The sequence below is a fragment of the Camelus dromedarius genome, chromosome 5 (genome assembly GCF_036321535.1).
Source record: "Camelus dromedarius isolate mCamDro1 chromosome 5, mCamDro1.pat, whole genome shotgun sequence".
Taxonomy (NCBI): domain Eukaryota; kingdom Metazoa; phylum Chordata; class Mammalia; order Artiodactyla; family Camelidae; genus Camelus; species Camelus dromedarius.
The window spans coordinates 10,068,973-10,085,734 of record NC_087440.1 but is presented as its reverse complement, the minus strand read 5'-3'; the positions used below and the strand labels follow the sequence as shown (position 1 = coordinate 10,085,734).

The following is a 16,762-nucleotide window of genomic DNA, read 5'->3' as shown; positions in this document are numbered from 1 at the left end:
ATTAACTTGACAGGGATAATGGATTGTGGTATATGGAGACAATTTTTGCCTGCAGCTTTACTATAACTCATTCTGGTTGGGGATCACAGGTTTATAGTATGGGATGCAGCAAACATCCAGATGGATTTACTTTACATAAAAGAGTTGCATTTCTTTTTATTTCCTCCCTGTAATTGGAAAAAGAACATTTTTTTAAAGAAGCAAAATATAAAGAAGTAAACAAAGAAGGAAAGATTGTCCAAAAAAGAAAAACGGATTCTGTGCAGTCTTTTTGTAAAATGCCATGAAAAAGACTATTATTTTTGTATATACAGCACATTACTTTAAAATCATGGTTTACATTAGCTTATATTATTCTTTCTAGGGAAGTATCTAAAATGAATTTTTCTTTTTAAGATTAGAGAATTGTCTGTAACAACTTCCTTATATTACAGTTTTGCGGGTTTGTAAACCCAAAGGATCAAGTGGTGTCATTTCTTAAATTATTTTAATAATGCTTAAACAGCAACCCTTCATGAGATGAATTGGATATGTAAGATTTAAGATAGAAAACGCTTTTTAAAAAATATATCCAGTTTTTTCACTAAAATGTATTACATATAATAGAGGATAAGGTTAGTTTCTTTATTAAACAGTAATAAAACAAAATTTCTAACTTCGGCTCCTTGGCTTTGTATGTATCCCTGTGATGCTTACTTGTGAACTCAGATTGATTTGGTGAGAATAGGGAAACTAAAAGCCACTTTGGCAGAAGGATTAGTGAAATCAAAGGTTAGTTACCTATATAATGTTTAAATGTATTGTTGTTAAGAACTGACATCTATTTTACCTTACAAAGAAAATAATTTAGACCTTTTTTTAATGAAACAGTCCTGTGCTAAGAAGCTGGCTTGCTTGCTTATTTTCAGTTTCTTTTTAAATCATTTACATCTTTTTTAAAATTTTCCATTCTGTACTTAGGTGACATGTAGAACTGATGTCATCAATTAAATTGTGTGGAGTTCTACATTTTTCTACCTAATAAAACCATTAATCTATAATTTTGAGCTAGAATCTTTTAATTCATTAGGTAATATGCCCTCTCTGAGCACAGAGGGTAAAGAAATGTGTTTCTTGCACCCTCTGAACTCTAGCCCTCATATTACTGACAGCTTCGGAAGTTTACTTTGGGTATCTGAGACAGACAGAGAAGTCAAAAGCTGAGCCCTTTAACCATCTTTGGTTAGAAGTCGGAAGGAAGCTAGGCTGGGAGGCCGTGTGGAATAACATGCTAGGTTTTGTTTTGTTTTGTTTTGTTTTTGCTCTTTCTCTGGGGAAACAATTCTCTTTATGAATCTTAGGAAATCACAGTGGTCTTTCAGAGACTGAAGATTTGAACATAAAACAGTAATATCCTTCTCATACCATAATTAAGTCACATGTTTTAACAGATCAATAGGTATTTCTTTTCTCTGTACTCCTCAGTGTAAAAAATGGGTTTCAATTTCCAGTGTATCATCTTACACTGATACATACATAGAGAGCAAATACATGAACTTTCCCTTAAAAAATAATAAAATTTTCAGGGACATCAAAGTCATTTATTTCAGATTTGAGGGCTTCCCTCATTCCATTATATAGTAAGTGGTTTCTTAAATTAGATGATACTTACTATATGCTTATAAATAAAATACAGTTTTTCTAATGTTTAAAATTTTTTAATTTACAAAGGATATGTGAATGAATAATGAAACCCTTACTTTCTTCCACTTCGGTAAAAGTTTGACACTTACCATAAAAATCTTTTATTATATTATTTTGAAAAATAGTCTACAGTAATCTTTGACAAACATCAAAAGAAAAGATATTTTTTAAAGCTTCTTATCTAAATTGTATGTCTAAAACTACTATTTTAAAAATATTTTTGGATAAACTTGGAACATTGGAACAGTTGTAGAAGTTAAACATTCCATCCATTGATAGTCAGTGGTGATGACATTGCTACTATAATGCTGTGGCACCACAACTACTATCTAGATTTGTTTAAATTGTACAGTGCAGTAATTTTGCAAAAGGTTTCTTATATTGGCAGAAGTTACAGTTCTGACGTACTGTGCTTTTCTCCAGTTATAGTAAAGTGTTCATCATAAAGAATATTTGATTTAAAGAATATTACCACCCAACCTATAATGAAAAAGTATGAAAAAGGATATATATGTGTATGTATATGTGTGTGTGTGTGTGTGTGTATATATATATATTTAACTGAATCAGTATCCTGTACACCAGAAACTAGCACAACATTGTAAATTAAATATACTTCAATTAAAAAAATATATTACCACCATTTCTACCTTTTCTTCTCTTTTAGCAGTCTGTTCTTGGAGTCAGTTTTCTCCTTGGTAGCACTCGATCAAAGAGAACAGAGACAGAGAAAGGAAAAGGAGTTCCAATTTTTCTGTTTTCTTTTTACCTATTTGCATCACTGGGTGGCTAAATATTTCACAAGATTGGACTTTGATATTTGTATCTAAAATAATATAAACACTATCTGAGGATTTCTGTATTTCATGCTTTTTCCTTTAAGATAGTTTCTCTCAAGTTGGAACTGGCTTTCATTGCTTAAATCAGATTTTGGAGAGTCTTTCCCTAAGCCTTAACTTAAGACTTTTGTTTTACACAATATTGTTAACCATTCCTGGCTTATAAAAATCTTTGGGAAGTCAATGTACTTGAGCTTGCTTGGAGAGTCTGCTGCCTCCAGTGGAAGTTCAGGTAACTGCAGCTGCAACCCAGACAACCAACTCTATTTCATATATAAATCATCCCCAAATGGTAAAGTTTTGTAGGTGTTACTCATGTGTATCATCTTATAAGCCATGCTAGCAGTAGATTCTAAGGAAAAGGCAGCTGTTTCTCTCAGAAATGACTTATTATCAAAGGAATTCATTAGGATTGGTATAGGAGAATAGGCAAAAGGAGGGAATTAGAAGAGGCCTAACCATATTTATTGGGATTAAAAGATAAAAAACAAGTGACAGAGTATTATTGTTACAGGCATACTTTGGAGATTTTGTGGTTTTGGTTCCAGGCCACCACAATAAAGCAAGTCACATGAATTCTTGGTTTCTCAGTGCATATACAAGTTACCTTTACACTGTACTCTAGTCCAGTAAATATGCAACAGCATTATGTCCAAAAGAAGTGTACATCCTTAATTAGAAACACTGTACTGCTAAAAAACGTTAACCAGCATCTGAGCTTTCAGCAAGTGACAATCTTTTTGCTGGTAGAGGGTCTTACCTCGATGTTGATAGCTGCTGTTCCAGGGTGGTGATTGCTGAAGGTTGGGGTGGCTGTGGCAGTTCCTTAAAGTAGCAGTGAAGTTTGTTGCATTGATTGACTCCTTCTGTCATGAACAATTTCTCTGTCTCATTCAGTGCTGTTTTGATAGCATTTTACTCACAGTAGAACTTCTTTCAAAATTGGAATCAGGGCTCTCAGACCCTGCTGCTGCATTTTCAACTAAGTTTTTGTAGTATTCTAAATCTTTTCTTGTCATGTCAACACTCTTTCACAGCATCATCACCAGGAGTAGATTCCATCTCAAGAAATCATTTTGTTTGCTCATCCATAAGAAGCAACTCCTCATCTGTTCAAGTTTTCTCATGGAATTGCAGCAATTCAGTCACACCCTCAGGCTCCACTTCTATTTAGTTCTCTTGCTATTTCTACCATATCTGCAGTTACTTCCTCCACTAAAGTCTTGAACCTCCCAAAGTAATCCATGAAGGTTGGAACCTACTTCTTATAAACTTCTGTGTGTGTTCATATTTTGACCTCTTCCTGTGAATCATTCTTAATGGCATCTAGAATGGTGAAACCTTTCCAGAAGGTTTTCAGTTTACTTTGCCTTGGTCCATCAGAGGAATCACACTTAGGCAGCTATAGCCTTGTAAAATATTTCTGAAAGAATAAGGCTCAAAAGTTAAAATTACACCTTGGTTCATGACCTGCCAAATAGATGTTGTGTTAACAGGCATGAAAACAATATGAATCCTATTGTGCATCTCCATCAGAGCCCTTAGGTGACCAGGTGTATTGTCAGTGAACAGTAGTATTTTGAAAGGAATCTCTTTTTCTGAGCAGTAATTCTCAACAGTGGGCTTAAAATATTCACTAACCATGTTGTTAACCGATGTGCTGTCGTCCAGGCTTTGTTGTTCCATGTATACAGCACAGGCAGAGTAAATTTCACATAATTCTTAAGGGTCCTAGGATTTGAGGAATGGTAAGTGAGCACTGGCTTCAACTTCAAGTCACCAGCTGCATTAGCCCCTAGAAAGAGAGTCAGCCTGCCCTTTGAAGCTTTGAAGCCAGGCATTGACTTTTCCTCTCTAACTATGGGATTCCTGGAGGGCATCTTCTTCCAAGATAAGGCTATTTTGTCTACATTGAAAATACGTTGTTTAGTGTAGCCACTTTCATTAATGATCTTAGTTAGAGCTGGATAACTCACTACAGCTTCCACCTCAGCACTTGCTTCTTCACCTTGCACTTTTATGTTAGAGAGATGGCTTCTTTTCTGAAACCTCATGAAGCAAATTCTTGTTAGCTTCAAACTTTCCTTCTGCAGCTTCCCCGCGCCTCTCAGTCTTTATAGAATTGAAGAAAATTAGGGCCTTGCTCTGGATTAGGCTTTTTCTTAAGGGGGTATTATGGCTGGTTTGATCTCCTGTCCAGACCATTAATACTTACTCCATATCAGCAATAAAGCTGTTTCATTTGTTCCAGTGTTCACTGGAGTAGCACTTTTAATTTCCTTCAGGAACTTTTCTTTTGCTTTCACAACTTGGTTAACTGCTTAGGCACAAGAGGCCTTGCTTTCAGCCTATTTTGGCTTTCGACATGCCTTCCTCACTAAGCTTCATCATTTCTAGCTTTTGACTTAAAGTGAGACTTGCATCTTTTCCTTTCACTTGAACACTTAGAAGCCATTGTAGGGTTATTAACTGGCCTAATTTGTTGTCTCTCAGGAAATAGGGAGGCCCGAGGAGAAGGGAGAGAGACAGGGAACAGCAGGTCAGTGGAGCAGTCAGAACACACACATTTATTAAGTTTGCCATCTTACATCGGCACAGTTTGTGGTGCCCCAGAACAGTTACAGTAGTAACATCAAAGATCAGAGATCACCATAGCAAATAGAGTAATAATGCAAAAGTTTTGAATATTGCAAGAATTACCAAAATGTGACACACAGACATTAAGTGAGCAAATGCTGTTGGGAGAATAGCACCGATAAACTTACTTGACACAGGGTCACAACCAATGTTCAATTTGTAAAAAATGTAATATCTGCAAAGTACAGTAAAGTGAAGCACAGTAAAAATTAGATTTGTCTGTATATATAAACAAATTTTAAGCTGTTAAAAGTTTCTTTTTCAGGTGCATGCTACCAGTTGATGCATTGTATTACTAAGACTTCTTCCATTATTAAGTGATCAAAATTTTAGATTTAGGGTATTATAACTAATATTTTTGAAATTAATAAGTTTTAGATAAGTGAATTTATGGTTGTATTAACCAGTAGCTGAAGTCATTTAGCTCACTTTAGTTGAGAGCTTGCGTTCAAATTTGTTTTATATTAGAGCTGAAGTTTTTGAAAGGCCCTTGGGAGGTCTTCTAGCTAAGATCATGTTTTCACTGTCCCAAACACAAATTAGTCTCTGTCCATTTCAGTCTTATCTGCATTTCTCCCCTCTACTCCCCACTCCTCTCTGGTACCCCTCCTCCCTAATATTTTTTTTCTTCCTTTGGTATTTACTTGCCTACTGCTCCCAAATTTCTTACTCTTTCTTACTTTCCTCCTGCTCTCAAATTTCTTATTCTTTTTTTTATTGAAGTATAGTTGATTTACAATGTTGTATTAATTTCTGGTATACAATGTAGTGATTAGTTTATCCAAATTTCTTATTCTTATGTATCACAAGGAATGATGATCTTTGATAACCCATTTTATGGCTACTAATTAATTACATACACTAAATTTCAAAAGTAAAGGCCTGACGTCCTGTTATATGGATGTTTTTGGAAATCTTAATAAACATAATTACATTTCAACTGCCTGTCTCTATGTGCCCCAGCATAACTTAAGAGCATTAGTAGTGACTCTGATAGTTGAGGACACATTCTCTGGACTAAGCATACTCTAGTGAGTCTTAGTACTCTTCCCTGGAAAAATCAGTAATGATATTCATCACACAGGGCTTTGCCTCCTGTGTCATAGCTAAACCACCAGAGAAATCTTCCATGTACCTAGCCATCATCTTTATTTGCCACCACTAAACAATCTCTTCAATTTATGTCTTTAAATTAAAACCTTAGAAAAGGTTGGGGGTTACAGCTTTGGCCCACAATCATACAGAAAGCTATCCTTGCTCTCATAGCCCATTTGAGCTGCTGTGACAAAGTACCACAGACTGGGTGGCTTGTAAACGACAAATATTTATTTCTCCCAGTTCTAGAGGCTAGGAGATCAGAGTACCAGCTTGGTCTAGTGCAAGCCCTTTTCCAGATGATAGGCTTCTCATTGTGTCTTCACGTGTTGGGCCTCTTGATGAGGGCATATTAATCCCATTCATGAGAGCTCTGCCCTCATGACCTAATTCAAAAGTCCCCCTCGTAATACCATTTGCCTTAAGTGTTTGATTTCAACATGAATTTTGGGTAAACACAGACATTCAGACCATAGCACTTGCCCACTAGGGGCCAGGAATATTCAAGCCTTTCTTCTGATACATTCATAAGAAAAAGTAATAGCATCAAAAAGCTTTATACATGTTTTCATTAACACATTGATCACCCACTGTGGATCGAGTGTGTTTCCTGCAGAGCCCAAATTTCATCCTTCACCACAGTGCGACACACTAATAATATATATTCTTATAATTAATCTGTTTGTTTTTCCAGTAGAAATGGAATTGTTTTAAAAAACAATTTCTTTTCTTATTTTCAATTTTCAACCTCTTTACAGTTTTGTTTCTTCTTGGAATGTCATTGTTCTGCACAGAATAAATTCAGGTAACAGAATAGTCTGGGATGCTGTGGCATTACTTTGCTGTTCGTTAGCTGGAGAGTGATATATGATCCGATTAGTAGAAACAATAGATAAGCAGTTGTTTAGAATGGTACCCTTTTTGTTAATCTGCTGTATTCGACTCGGCTCGGCAGTTTTATCCTGCATTTCAAAGTCTTCGCATCTTTCAAGTATCGTTCTGAGGTTTTTTGTACCCTTACAGTGCCTGTCAGACAATGTAAAAACACAGTTGAAAGTGACACTAGTAGTGATGATGAAGTGACCCATGTCAGAAGACACAGAGATGAAATTTTGTCAAGTTCAAGCTCAGAGAATGTGGAGACAGGTGATGTTGAAGTTGAAAGCAATGAGGAGTTTTTAGAACAATTAGTTGTAGAAGAGGAAGAAATAGATGTTAGTAGTGATGCACTGGACAGTACTCAGTGGAAAGAGTTTACTGGCAGACAAAAGTCCTTTATATTCACAGGAAAAAGTGGACTTCTGACAGAATTACCTCTTGATAACAGCCCAGGTGAAGTTCTTTTGCTGTTTTTAGATGACAAAATAATAAACTTTCTGGTAAAGGAGACAAACAGATGCAGAACAAAAATTACTTCAACATCTAAATATGGAATATAGTTGAATAAAGAGGTGGAAACTTACTTCTGAAGAAATTTAAAAATTCCTTCTTCTAATTTGGATGAGTCTAGTGAAACCAGTATCTACGACTAAATAATGTGTCTTAATCGTTTTGAATTATTATTACCAAATTTGCACTTTGCAAATAATGAAACAATTGAAAGAGGTGAAAGGCTTGGAAAAGTACTACCTTAACACTTTGACTGAAAATTACCAAAAAATTTTTTCACCAGGCCCAGATGTCATAATCAATGAGACAGTGGTTCATTGGAGGGGGAGGCTTACATTTAGGTAATACATGCTAAATAAGAAGACACACAAATATGGAATAAAATTATTTAAGTTATGTTCAACCGAAAGTTATATGTGGTCAATAAAAATATATTCTGGACAAGAGACTGGTGGAGTTAGGCAAATCAGATTAGCTCAAAATATTTGCAGTAAGCTTGCAGAAGAATTATGGAATGAAAGACATACCTTGTATGTAGGTAACTTCTACACCAGCTACAAATTGGCCCTAAATTTTTTAAGTTTGAAAACTCATGTTGTTGGGACTGTACAGCGTAGTAAAAGTTCATTATGTTAATGACGTTAAGATGTTAATGTTTATGTTAATGATGTTAAGATGTTTAAGATGTTAATGTCCCATCCACTGAAAAGAGGTGAAATGGTGTTGAGGGAAGATGGCAATGGAATTGTCATTCTAAAATGGAAAGATGTTTGGAATATAAGAATTTTAAACAAAACATGCACCTGTTACGGTGTCCAGTTCACATTTGTCTGCTTGTCACCATAGTCTTAGAAAAATGAAGCCACTAGCCATATTGATTATAATAAAGGAAAATGTGGCATCAATATAAGTAACCAGATTGTTTCATACTCAACAATTTTATGAAAAAGTATCAAATGGTGCTGAAAATTAGCACTACATCTACTTCTTGGGATTTCTGTCATAAACCCACATATTCTATACCAGGCAAAAGCAAATTGAAAAATAAAAATATCAGAATTTAAGGAACTTTTAGTTGAGGAATGATTATATTCTCCAAATATTAGGTCCAGTAATATGCAAAAGGATAAAGAAGAAGTGATTCACAATTTACAAATTAGAAAAAAATCCACAAGGGAAAACAATCAGAAGAATGTGCATCCTCTGTTATCAGAAAAGCAGGCACACTCTGGAATGACAAGAAGCTAGAAAAAATGTAAAAAAGGAAGGAACATATTGTCCTAGTTGCCCCTAAAAAATCGCAGCTTTGTATAAATTGTTTCAGTGAATATTGTAAGAAATTCTATACTTCTGTTCAAAAGAAAATATTTTTATCTATCTATGTATGTACTTATAAGTTGTTACTATTAAATACTGGTATCACAAATGAAAACTGTTGCAAATTACTTGTGAAAACCTGCATAATTGGATGAAGGAAAGCATCACCCATATCTGGGTGACAGGGCCCCCTAGGAGACAAAACTATCACCCAGATTTGGGTGATGGTGGCAATCAACATGTTAAGTACCGTAATAATGCTCTGTAGAAAATTTGGAAATTATAATAAGCCAAAAGGAAGACAGTAAACTCCATTCACTCATAATCCCGTCATTCAGTGAATCAGTGTTAACATTTGGAATCTAGCAGAGATTCTCTTTCCCACAGGAATGTGACAGGTAATTTATCTTTTAATTGAAAATTTTATTTCTCAAAAAAATTAAAACCACAGTTACCATATGACCCAGCAATTCCACTTCTTGATATACCCCCCAAAATTAAAAGATTCTTAAAGAGATATTTGTACACCATGTTCATAGCAGTATTAGTCATAGTAGTGAAAAGGTGGAAGCAGTCCATATGTCTATCAACAGATGAACAAGTAAACAAAATATGGTATATACCTACAATGGAATATTATCCATCCTCAAAAAGAAAGAAATTCTGACATGTTACGGCATAGATGACATTATGCTAAGTGAAATAATACAGTCACAAAAAGACAAATACTGTATAATTCCCCTTGTATGAACTGTAATGGAGTAGTGAAATTCACTGAGACAGAAAATAGAATGGTGGTTGCTAGGGGCTGGGAGGAAGGGAGAATGAAGAATATCTAATGGTTATAGAATTTTAGTTTTATAAAATGAAAGAAATTCTGGAGATTGGTCATACAATGTAAATATGCTTAACACTACTGAATTGTACACTTCAGATGGTTAAGATGATAAATATTATGTTAATTATATTACCACAATTGAAAACACACAATTTATTGAACCAGAGATAAAAATATATAAATGTATATTCAGTCACCAATCTTTTGAAGTAGGAGCAAGGCCTGTCTTTAGTGGATGGGGCAATTTGATTGGGTTGTAGATTACTTTTCTTGCTTAAAACACCTGTAGTTCACTGAAAATCACAGATGATGAATTATGAGTATAGTTTTAGCAAGAAAAATAATATACAGAGGCATAGTAAGAAATATTTCTGGAGCAATTGTTTGCATTCCTTTAGATTTCTATGGATGGCCTCCCCGCCCCTCATCTTTTGCAGTTGTCTAGCTACTGTACGCAAATCATTAGATGATGATTTAGGGGCAGCTTCCTCACGCATTCAACTCAGTTTTCATAGAAATGACTACCTTTCTTTTTGCATTCATACTTCCTCAGTTTAAGGGTTTCATTTAGTTACATAGTCACAATAAAAAGTACAGTTGTCATCAAACAGATTTGGGGATGAATAGAACTAGCTCTTGGTAAGCATATAACTGAACTAGTGAGAGTAAAAATGTGACGGTATTAAGAGAACAGCCTGTCAACCATGAGCACTCAGTATGTCGTAGAGACCAGTCCTATGTTTTCTAGAGGGAATGTGTTAAGGGCATTAGTTAATCTCAAGGGTTGATTTACCTAGTATTTTTCTTTCTAGTCTTTTTCCTTTGCATACTTTTTCACAGATGAGAGCATATTTAATCCAATCTTGTATTGGACTTTTTCACTTACTATTATGTAATAACACTTACTATAAATATGATTTTGAAGGATTCTGTCTGTGGTAATCTACTGTGTAGTGTTTCATATAGAATAACTTTCTCCACTCTTCACCTGTTAATTGGCCATTTAGATTGTTTAGAAACAATTCTGTATTGAGCATCTTTTATGTGTAAAGTTTTGTCTTCCCTGACTTGGTTATTTAGAATAAATTTCTAATACTTAGAAGTTGCTTGGTCAAAAGGTAAGAGTTTTTTGGGTGGTTTTATGGTACGCATGTTGTTGATACATCTGATACACATAAAATTGTTCTTTATTTTCTCCTCAAACCCAGGTACTTGGGAGAACTTAGTGCCTCATGTATGCATTGAGTCCTGAGTGGATGTCTGTTCAATACACACAGTCTATTTTCCACTAGATCCTAGCTTTTCATTTTTGTTTTTCAGATGGGCAAGTCCATTGACATACTGTTATTCCCTCTTTTTGTAATTGCTTTGGGCAGTCTCTCTTACTCATACAATGCTGTTTCTTCCTCTCAGCCCCTCTTCCTTCCTAATCTTCCCAGCTCTTGTCTACGTGTTCTGTGAAACATTGCACGATGGTCCTCATCTACCTTGCTCTCTTTTCCGACTCCTTTTTTTGAAATTAATTCAATCAGCAATACTAGATGCTATGAGAAAATAGCACTGAGCAAAACTTTGTGGCCCTGCCTTCATGAAGCTTATGCTCTAGTGTTACATTGTGCCATGTATTTGTCCTGTTTAACCTACTAGATTGTAGGTGAATGTGTTAGGCACATACAAGGTATTCATTGAACTGCTTGATTGACCATTCTAGATATACAGAAAAGAAGATTGCCAAGGGTTATGAATATTAATACAGGGATATTGTTTAATGATTGCCACATGGCTAGGTCATTGATTGTCAGCCTTGGAAGTGTCCTTAGAAGTTTATAATCCAATAACCCGTTAATGTTTTAATCTCCTTTTATTCAACAAATATCTATAGATCATAGATAAATGATAGATAATAATGATAGATAAATGTGCTAAATGCCAGGCATTGTGCTAAGGACTGGGAAAGTGAAGGGAACAAGATTGATCAAATTCCCTGCATTCATAGACTTAATGTCCATTCATAAAGCCTTCTATAACTTAGGGTTTGTTGATTACAAAGTACTACCTAATTATAAAAGGAAACACTTATTAAGCATTTATTTGTGACAGACACTAAGCTAAGCAGTTTGTGTACATTAGTGTATTAAGTTCATACAGCAGTTCTATTCAGTAGACAGAGTTGTTTTCATTTTACATATGAGGAAACTGAAGCACCTTACATTGAAAACTCAGGTCTGTCTGGCTCCCATAACCTGTGCTTTTAACCAGTGTGTTGTGACTTCTGACTCCAAGTCCAGTATTCTTTTACTCTTTTGTGCGCCTTTTGTCTCCATCAAGATGTTGTCCAACCTGTGTGTTGACTAACTTTAGTAACGTAGTACTTAACTCTCCCAAGGTAGCTACTTAATCTTTGAATATTTATTAGAAAGGTCTATTTTATGATATGACTGAAAAACAAATAGAAATTTTCCTATTTTGGCCTTAGATATATTCTTGACATCACACCAAACTGTGGCAGCCCTTCAGATATTTAAAGTAAGCTGTCGCCTTTTCTACTCCAGAAATATTTCTCCACTCAAATCCCATGATTTCAAATGTCTTTACTGTCTTGGTGACTGACTGTGAACAAGTTTTGGATCACTTGCAGGTTTTTTTTTTTTTTAACTGTGGACTCAGAAATCACTGTTATCTCCAGGTGTAGAGAAAAGACAATACTAAAGTGATAAAAGCAAGGATTAGCTCACCATTTCCCACTCCTTTTTCTTGAAGACCTCCATTTATATTATAATCATTTTTTTAGAAACATCTGAAATATTCACAGCTCAGGAAAGAACCACCTTTCTTTTCTTTTTAAACTGCATGGGCCTTATAATTATGCACTTAAATGTCAGAAATTAATCAACATAGGTACATCTCTAACTTGCAGGGGTGTGCAGGAGTAGGTAGGAATAGGAAGATTGATAGGTTGTGGAAATATTGGAAGATTTAGGAACTCTTGGTTAAAAATCATAAAAGAAAAAAGGCACAAACCAGGATGGTAGTTTGGGTGTTTAGTAGCTTGGAAGAGGGAGGACACAGGCATGGTCCTCCTTGGTTTGGGGCAGCAGCCCTTTAGAAGCCAGTGGTCACAGCAAACAAGAGAAGGAGAGATAAGAGCTTATGTGCAGGAGGGCATCCATACAGAAGGGCAGAGGATGCTATAGCAGAAACTGGAAGTTGGTTAAATGTAGGTATTAGGTAGGAATTGGTGATATTGGTGTGAATTCATAGTTTTCAATATATTGTTAAGATTCAGTGAGAGGCAGAAATACAGATACAGACGTGTGTTGTGAATATATGTGTATTATACATATATTCCCTCAGCGCTGTCCATTTAGCCTAGGAATAGGAAAACCCTAGTACCAGTGACCATCCCTACTGTCCAGAAATTGGTTTCAAAATCCTTTTTTTTTCCCACTAAAAGAAGCCAGGGCTCCTCGGAGTAATGACTGATTCTAGGGTTAGGACAAGGAGAGTACAAGATGAGCCTGGAACATATTGTTCTGCTGGAAAGAAGGGCATACTCAAAGAATGATGGGGACTTACAGAAGGTCACAGAAGCCAGCTTGGAGGGCTCCCTCTGGCCAAATCTGGACAATCTGAACAGCAAAATAGTGATAGTAATGGATTATAATTCATTGAATAAAATAGGAAAGCATGAGTCTGTGCTGATACAAATTGAAAGTTTTGTGAAAAATAGGATTTTTACCTAGTCTTAAAGTACCTTCTTACAAAATCTTTATTAACTGCATTGGGAAAAAGTAAGTTTTGAGTTGAGAAGCCTTGGCAGATGCCACTTTAATGAAGCAAAGTGAACAACATCAGTAGTGAGATAATTCAGTTCATGTGCCGCTTAATAGGATTCACTGGGAAGAACATGGCATCACTTCTGTGATATTCCTGCCCAGAATCCTGACCTGAATCTAATCTTGAGGAAACATCAGATAAAACTAATTCAGAATGAGTGACATTCTGGCCTGTGATATCAGAGACGTGAAAGTCAGAGTTAAAGACAACTAAAGACAGTAACAATTCTGAACTCAATCCTTTCGCTAAGGCATTATTCAGATGTTTGGCAAAAACTCGAATGGGACCTAAAGATTAGAAGATAGTTATATATAATTGTTAATTTGATTAGTCTGATGGTTGTATTATGGTTACTTGCACGATACACAGTAGGACATACTGTATTGGATGATAGTGAGGCATCATGTCTGTGACTTGTTCTCAGAAATTCTTCAAGGGGAAAAAGTTCCTTTTACTGTATGTGCAACTTTGTTGTATTTTTTTTTTTTTGGACTTTTTTCAGAATAAAACAAAACAGCAACAAAAAAGTGGGATTAAAACGTGGATGATGTCTTTCTATATGCTTCATTTCTGAAAGGATATGTAACTTAGAGAATTGCTCATTTTCTCACTACAAATACCCTTTAAAATTTTATATTAATTTCTTCCATTTAGTACAGACTGTCTGTTGTCTTAGTAAAACTTGGAACTCACTGGTTGTTCCACAGTGATAATGAAGGTAACCAATATACATGTAAAATGGTACAGAGGAGAACCAGTACCAAAGGAAAATATGACTGAAGGTGGTGAGTCTTTTTCTTTTCATTTTAAAAACTTTTTCAACCTAATAGTAAATTAAAGATGCAATTTAAAATAAAAATAACTACTTAGTATGTCCAAAGTCATTACATTCTCCTCATATTGCAGATTATAAATGTTAAAGTCACTAATACTAAATAGCCAATATATTTATATAATAAGTTAGAATTTTTGTCTTGGGAGAGCTGTTATTAAGTCCTTTTTATTTCTGATATAAAAATTATATAAATCCATACCATAGAACTCTAGGGAAATCAATATTGGATTTAGTCAAGGCAGAAATACCAAGACACAAGGGGGCACTGTTTTACCATAATCCAATTGAATTTAACAGCTTTTGTTTACTGGGAATGCCTCTCCCGAAAGTCTGTCTTCTCAGTAGTTATCATGAAAACTCAAACACTTTAAATTTCTCTAAATCTGTAACACTTAAACCAGCTAAGCTTTCAGAGTTCACAAATCAGATGTGCTCTTAACAAAATTCAGGAACTTTTTATTGTATTTGGCATGAGTTTGGGGAGAGTGGATGATTTGAAGATTGAAGGTGGTGTAACACATTTAGTTGTTAGTGTTTAGGTCTAGCAGCGGGGGAAAATCACTGTAAAAACATTTCAGTTGCTTTGGAGAAATATAGTGTCTCTGTTCTGTAGAAAAGAGTTGGGATAAAGATTGAACTGTTATAAGCTGCAGCTGCATTTGCCATCAAATACCAAGTTGGTGCTGATGAATGTTTTGTTTTTATTGTCATGGAAACTTGGAGTCAGAGAATGGATATTCTATTCATCTGGGAAAATAGCAGTTCCTTGCATAAAACGTAAGGACCTTCCAAAGCAGTTCCTAAAATAGATATAAGCTGAATGTAATCCAGAAAAGTTGAGGAAGTAAATGTGGAATAAATGCAATCATTTCTGGATCACTTCTATTCTCAATACTAAGAATATAACTGTATTTTCAGTTACTAAGCATATTATTTGCTGCTAGAGGGCTGAATTCCAGGAAACATGGTATTTAACATCAATATGATAGTTACCCAGCCCTTTAAGAGCTATCTTTATACTTCTTCCTTGATCTTAATATATCTATTGAGAACTCTAAACTTAAATCTTATTATACAGTTGCTTCTGATCCCTGAATTTTTTTTCATTCATGCTACTTACTTGCTATAATCTTCCATTCAGAATATTTTAAAGCATGTTATATTAGGGAGAAAAAAAAAGCTTTACCCAAAAAAAAAGAAACTCCTCTTTGAAACATCAAGTGAAAGATGATTGGAAAAAAAAAGGAAGTACAAAAAATTTTTAAATGAAGATTCGTGTAAATCCTTATGCATATTTTATAAAGTTGTAAATGGTGAGAGACATCACAGAAACTGAAAATGCAAAGGAATTTTTAAATTACAGCAAATATGATGCAACAAGATACAAATATGGGAAATACTAGTAAAAAGTAGATAAAGTGGCAACACAAATTAAAGCAGTCTCTAAACTTATATTAAGAAAAGGGGAAAATTGTGAGTTATGATCATTACCAGCTAAGTTATTTTGTCTCTGCAACGGCAACAAGGAATATTTTTATGACTTAATTAAAGATGGTAGAGAAGGAAGGGTTACAGGGAACTCTTAGATAGGATAGTCAGCGAAGGCAGGTAACATTTGAGCGGAGATCTAAATGCTCCAGCAGACGAGCATTTCATTCAGAGAAGCTAGCAAGTCCAGCAGCCTTCCGTGGGATTTAGAATGTTTAAGGAAAATAGCAGAATACAAGTTTATGAACAGGGTTGAAAAAAAATGTTCAAGTAGATTTTAAAGCAGTATGATTAACTAGAACATATTATCAGTTTTCTCACGTGAGACAGGTGCAGGATTAGAATTAAAGTCCTAAATCAAAAGATTAAGTTTCCAAAATGTCGGAATCTCTCAGAGGAAGAATAGGATTGTTTCAAAATAAACATTATAAGTGTGAGTTTTACTGTTATTTAGTATTGTTTTTCAAAATATTATAATGAAATCAGTGTTTTTTATTATTGAATATAGTCTGAGGTAGGCAAGAAACAATTGAGAAAAAAAAATGTCAAAATAAATGTTAACATAATTTAGCTTAAGAGTTTAAGAAGCAATAACCTCTAATAGAATATAGTTTATGATCCCGGCATTACTCCCACTGCACCACTCTGCTGGTCCAGAATATAGTTTAATAACAGCAATTTTTACAAATATTTTTAATGCTATATGGTATCTAGAGCATATATATATATATATATGTATAATATATTGTAACACATACCATAGGATGCGGAATTAAAGATCTGCACAACAAAATACCCGACTCA

The 16,762-nt window shown here is 34.8% G+C and overlaps 1 protein-coding gene across 6 annotated transcripts in view; it reads left to right on the top strand.

The window, feature by feature from the left end:
* The window catches only part of TCF12 (transcription factor 12), a 328,851-nt gene that overhangs the window by 189,254 nt on the left and 122,835 nt on the right, over positions 1–16,762 (top strand). The window lies entirely within an intron of this gene.